Raw genomic sequence first — 6,000 nt, 5'->3', positions numbered from 1 at the left:
GTGACATTCTTATGGCAGGGTACAGTGACATTCTTATGGCAGGGTACAGTGACATTCTCATGGCAGGGTACAGTGACATTCTCATGGCTCCGAGCTCCAACAGTGCAAGTAAAAAAAAAAAAAAGATACATTAATGAGATAATAATAGAAATAGTAAAACATACACATTTACAACTGTAGCCAGGATAAAAGTCCATTGTGGGGTTGGGGCAGGATAAGTATCCGTGGGGGGGGGGGGACAGGGACCAGGTAGCTGCCTAGTGGCTATTCCGCAGCCTGATGGTCTGGGGGATACAAGCTATTGGCAAGTCTGCCCGTTGTTGCCATGATACTCCTATACTGCCCACGTCTGAGTGATAGAAGTGGGGAGAACAGGCCGTGGCTCAGTTGGCTGAGGTCCTCACATATTGACATTGCCTGCTATTGTCACAAGACTTGAATGAAAGGGGTTAGCTACAGTCGGAAGTTTACATACACCTTAGCCAAATACATTTAAACTCAGTTTTTCACAATTCCTGAATTTTAATCCTAGTAAAAATTCCCTGTTTTAGGTCAGTTAATATAATATAATATGCCATTTAGCAGACGCTTTTATCCAAAGCGACTTACAGTCATGTGTGCATATATTTTTACGTATGGGTGGTCCTGGGGATTGAACCCACTACCCTGGCGTTACAAGCGCCATGCTCTACCAATTGAGCTACAGAGGATCACCACTTTATTTTTAGAATGTGATATGTCAGAATAATAGTAGAGAGAATAGTTTATTTCAGCTTTGATTTCTTTCATCACATTCCCAGTGGGTCAGAAGTTTACATACACTCAATTAGTATTTGGTAGCATTGCCTTTAAATTGTTTAACTTGGGTCAAACGTTTCAGGTAGCCTTCCACAAGCTTCCCACAATAAATTGGGTAAATTTTGGCCCATTCCTCCTGACAGAGCTGGTGTAACTGAGTCAGGTTTGTAGGCCTCTATGCTTGGGGTCATTGTCCATTTGGAAGACCCATTTGCGACCAAGCTTTAACTTCCTGACTGATGTCTTGAGATGTTGCTTCAATATATCCACATAATTTTCCTTCCTCATGATGCCATCTATTTTGTGAAGTGCACCAGTCCCTCCTGCAGCAAAGCACCCCCACAGCATGATGCTGCCACCCCCATGCTTCACGGTTGGGATGGTGTTCTTCGGCTTGTTCTTTTCCTCCAAACATAACGATGGTCATTATGGCCAAACAGTTCTATTTTTGTTTAATCAGACCAGAGGACATTTCTCCAAAAAGTACGATCTTTATCCCCATGTGCAGTTGCAAACCGTAGTCTGGGTTTTTTATGGCGGTTTTGGAGCAGTGGCTTCTTCCTTGCTGAGCGGCCTTTCAGGTTATGTCGATATAGGACTCATTTTACTGTGGATATAGATACTTTTGTACCTGTTTCCTCCAGCATCTTCACAAGGTCCTTTGCTGTTGTTCTGGGATTGATTTGCACTTTTCGCACCAATGTACGTTAATCTCTAGGAGACAGAACGCGTCTCCTTCCTGAGCGGTATGACGGCTGCGTGGTCCTATGGTGTTTATACTTGCGTACTATTGTTTGTACAGATGAACATGGTACCTTCAGGCATTTGGAAATTGATCCCAAGGATGAACCAGACTTGTGGAGGTCTACAATCTTTTTCTGAGGTCTTGACTGATTTCTTTTAATTTTCCCATGTCAAGCAAAGAGGCACAGTTTGAAGGTAGACCTTGAAATAAATCCACAGGTACACCTCCAATTGACTCAAATGATGTCAATTAGCCTATCAGAAGCTTCTAAAGCCATGACATCATTTTCTGGAATTTTCCAAGCTGTTTGAAGGCACAGTCGACTTAGTGTATGTAAACTCCTGACCCACTGGAATTGTGATACAGTGAATTATAAGTGAAATAATCTGTCTGTAAACAATTGTTGGAAGAATTACTTGTGTCATGCACAAAGTAGATGTCCTAACCGACTTGCCGCCAAAACGATAGTTTGTTAACAAGAAATTTGTGGAGTGGTTGAAAAACGAGTTTTAATGACTCCAACCTAAAGTGTATGTAAACTTCCCACTTCAACTGTAGCTGCCTAGTGGCTATTCCGCAGCCTGATGGTCTGGGGGTACAAGCTATTGGCAAGTCTGACCGTTGTTGCCATGATACTCCTATACTGGCCACGTCTGAGTGATAGAAGGTGGGAGAACAGGCCGTGGCTCAGTTGGCTGAGGTCCTTGGTGATCTTCTTGGTATTCCTGAAACACCTGGTGTTGTAGGTGTCCTGGAGGGCAGGCAGTGAGCACCCGATGGTGCGTTCGGCTGAGCGTACCACCCTCTGTAGAGCCTTGCGGTCCGCGCCGGTGGAGTTGCCGTACCAGGCTGTGATGCAGCCCGACAGTATGCTCTCGATGGTGCTCCTGTAGAACACTGTAGAGGGCCGTCGGGTACAGGCCGATTTTCTTCAGCCTCCTGAGGTTGAAGAGTCGCTGCTGTGCCTTCTTCACCACGGTGTCCGTGTGGTTCGACCGTTTCAGCTCATCGGAGATGTGTACGCCGTGGAAGTTGACGATTTTGACCATCTCCACGGCGGCCCCGTTGATGAGGATGGGTGCGTGCCCAACCTGGTTCTTTCTGAAGTCCGCAAACATCTCCTTTGTTTTGCTGACGTTGAGGTAGAGGTTGTTTACCTGGCGCCACGCCGTCAGACTGACGTTGAGGGAGAGGTTGTTTACCTGGCACCACACCGTCAGACTGACGTTGAGGGAGAGGTTGTTTACCTGGCACCATGCCGTCAGAGAGCCTACCTCCTCCCTGTAGGCCGTCTCGTCGTTGTTGGTAATCAGGCCTACTACTGTCGTGTCGTCAGCGAACTTGATGATGGAGTTGGAACTGAGGCCACGCAGTCGTGGGTATACAGGGAGTCCATGAGGGGACTGAGGACGCAGTCCACAATAACAACAAGGCTGCTAACTCCAATGTTCCCGAAAACAAGGGGGAAGAGTTCAACACTGCCCTTTCTACTAGATCATTGCATTCAGTGGTTTAAAACAGTGATCTAAAACTGGTCAAATACAAAACAGCTTGCTGCTGGTCGCTGCAAGAGCATGCGCATGGGCCAGGCATCAGATTTTAGGCAAAACGTACAGAAATTGAACAGAGTCATCATTATCATCAGATGGGCTGCACTTAAGTCCTTCGCCCTGTCTCGTGCATCGAAATGAACTAAACCAAACATTTGCTGTGTTACAGTCTACCGCCCATAAAGGGTTAGCTAAGGTATAGTGTAACGGTTTGCAGTCTACCGACCGTAAAGGGTTAGCTAAGGTATAGTGTAACGGTTTGCAGTCTAACGACCGTAAAGGGTTAGCTAAGATATAGTGCGTGGCCTTTGGACTTATTCATAAAATGAGTAAAGTGCCCTTGATATGGAGTTTCCTCCGGTTCTCTTACTGAGTTGTTTTGCGTTTCCATTTTAATTCCCCGCACCCACACTCACACACAAAATAAGAATACACTTTCATACACTTCAATAAAACTTTGCTCTACTGACTAGCGTAAGTAATATGACCAGACTGCCACATCATAAGGAGCAGTACGTCCTTACTCTACTGAGGCTTTGCTTACAATTGCTTTCTCTGAGCAGGCCCTGATATCCTGATGCCAAGGGCACATCTTATCTTGAACTTTAACCCAAACACCTGATGTGCTCGGGAGGGAGATGCTACAAGCTATTTAGGTCAGAGGCCTTGTGCTGCGATGTGCTGTTTTATTAGTCACGTAGTTTTTAAAGCTAATGTTGCTGCCTGCTTGAGTGATTTGAGATGGCAGGGAGTTCCATGCTATCACGGGGACTATGAAGAGACCTTTAGTTGCGTGCCTTTGTGCAATATGAATGTCTGTCAGAGCTGTATGTCGGTTGACAGAATAGACAGTTTGGACTTAACACATTTATATCTCTAACAAAAAGGAGAAGTGACGCGGACAATCTCTCCTCTGCTTTGAACCAGGAAGTGTTAACATGCATTTTGTTGGCATGAGCTCTCTTGGAACATTGCAGGGCAAGACGTGCTGTTCTGTTCTGGGCCAGCTCCATCATTATTATGTATTTCGGACCAGGTTACCGGGCAGTAGTCAAGATATGATACAACTATAGCCTGTAGGACTTGTTTGGTCAGTTGTGGTGTTGAGAATGCTGAGCATCTCCTTATCGCAGACAGGCCTCACCCCATCTTGACAACAAATTGAATCGATATGCCTTGACCATGACACATAAGACACAGATGGAGGAATCATGACTTTAGCTTCCCTCCAGACCTGAGGGAAAAAAACATATTCCAGTACCATCCTCAAGTCAATCTAAGTTGTCAATACCAGGTGTTTTCTCATTGACAGCCAGCAAAAAATATTTCACCTCTACCTTGTTAACTTTAAATTTACATTGCTTTTCTTTCATAATTAGGTATTTTTGTTGGTATTTCATGCCTGAATTTGCACACTTTGTCAACAAAGTCATTGTTGAAATAATTGTCCACATCAAAGGATTTGGTGATGAATGAGCCATCTGATTCAATAAATGACAGTGTTGAATTCGTTTTTCTGCCCATAATTGTATTAAAAGTTCCCCAAAGCTTTTTTCCGTCATCATTTATATAATTTATCTTAGTTTCATAATACAGTTTCTTCTTTTTGTTCAGTTTAGTCACATAAGTTTGCCAATCAGATGTGCAGACAGACTTATTAGCCACTCCTTTTGCGTCATCTCTCTCAACCAGATATTTTTTTCAATTCCTCATCAATCCACGGCACCTTGGCAGATCTAATAGTCCGTTTCGTAATAGGTGCATGTTTATCAACAACTGGAAGGAGCAATTTTTGAAATGCTTGTAGAGCTTTAGTGCTTGTAGAACTTTTGTCCCGAACTCATTACGGTGTTTTAGGTGCCAAGTTTATGGTCATGTTGCAGCTGTGTGTAGGAGGGATATTCCTAGATGTGAGAAGTTTTGCAGTAGGGCATGAGACAAAGGAATAGGTAGTGTTGGTGGGGGGGAAATGGTGTGTGTTAACTGTAGGGCACAGGAGGTTGGTGGCACCTTCATTGGGGAGAATGGGCTCGTGGTAATGGCTGGAGGTCTCCCGAGTGGCGCAGTGGTCTAAGGCACTGCATCGCAGTGCTAGCTGTGCCACTAGAGATCCTGGTTCGAATCACGGCTCCGTCGTAGCTGACCGGGAGACCCATGGGGTGGCGCACAATTGGCCCAGTGTCGTCCAGGGTAGGGGAGGGAATGGCCAGCAGGGATGTAGCTCAGTTGGTAGAGCATGGCGTTTGCAATGCCAGGGTTGTGGGTTCGATTTCCACAGGGGGCCTGTATGTAAAAAATAATGTATGCCCTCACTAACTGTAAGTTGCTCTGGATAAGAGTGTCTACTAACATGTAAATGGAGCGGAATAAGTTTAATGGTATCAAACACATGGAACGTAAATCACAGAAAATAGATGTGGTGGCAGCTGCATTGAAGTACTTGGGTCTACGAGATTGTACTGCATTAGATTTACAAGGTGTGTTGAACAATAGTGTCCCATCCATAGGATCAGATAGGGCCAAGTAGTGGAATATAAGTGAGGTTTTAATGGGTGTAGGGTTAGTTGGTATAGTGGTGAGGTTTTAATGGGTGTAGGGTTAGTTGGTATAGTGGTGAGGTTTTAATGGGTGTAGGGTTAGTTGGTATAGTGGTGAGGTTTTAATGGGTGTAGGGTTAGTTGGTATAGTGGTGAGGTTTTAATGGGTGTAGGGTTAGTTGGCATAGTGGTGAGGTTTTAATGGGTGTAGGGTTAGTTGGTATAGTGGGTTGAGGTCGGGTGATTGTGGAGGCCAGGTCATCTGATGCAGCACTCCATCACTCTCCTTCTTGGTCAAATAGGCCTTACACAGCCTGGAGGTGTGTTGGGTCATTGTCCTGTTGAAAAACTAATTATAGTCCCACTAAGC

This window comes from Coregonus clupeaformis, unplaced genomic scaffold, assembly GCF_020615455.1.
Source record: "Coregonus clupeaformis isolate EN_2021a unplaced genomic scaffold, ASM2061545v1 scaf0694, whole genome shotgun sequence".
NCBI classification, from domain to species: Eukaryota; Metazoa; Chordata; class Actinopteri; order Salmoniformes; family Salmonidae; genus Coregonus; species Coregonus clupeaformis.
The sequence above is the reverse complement of the archived record's forward strand: the minus strand, read 5'-3'. Positions refer to the sequence as shown.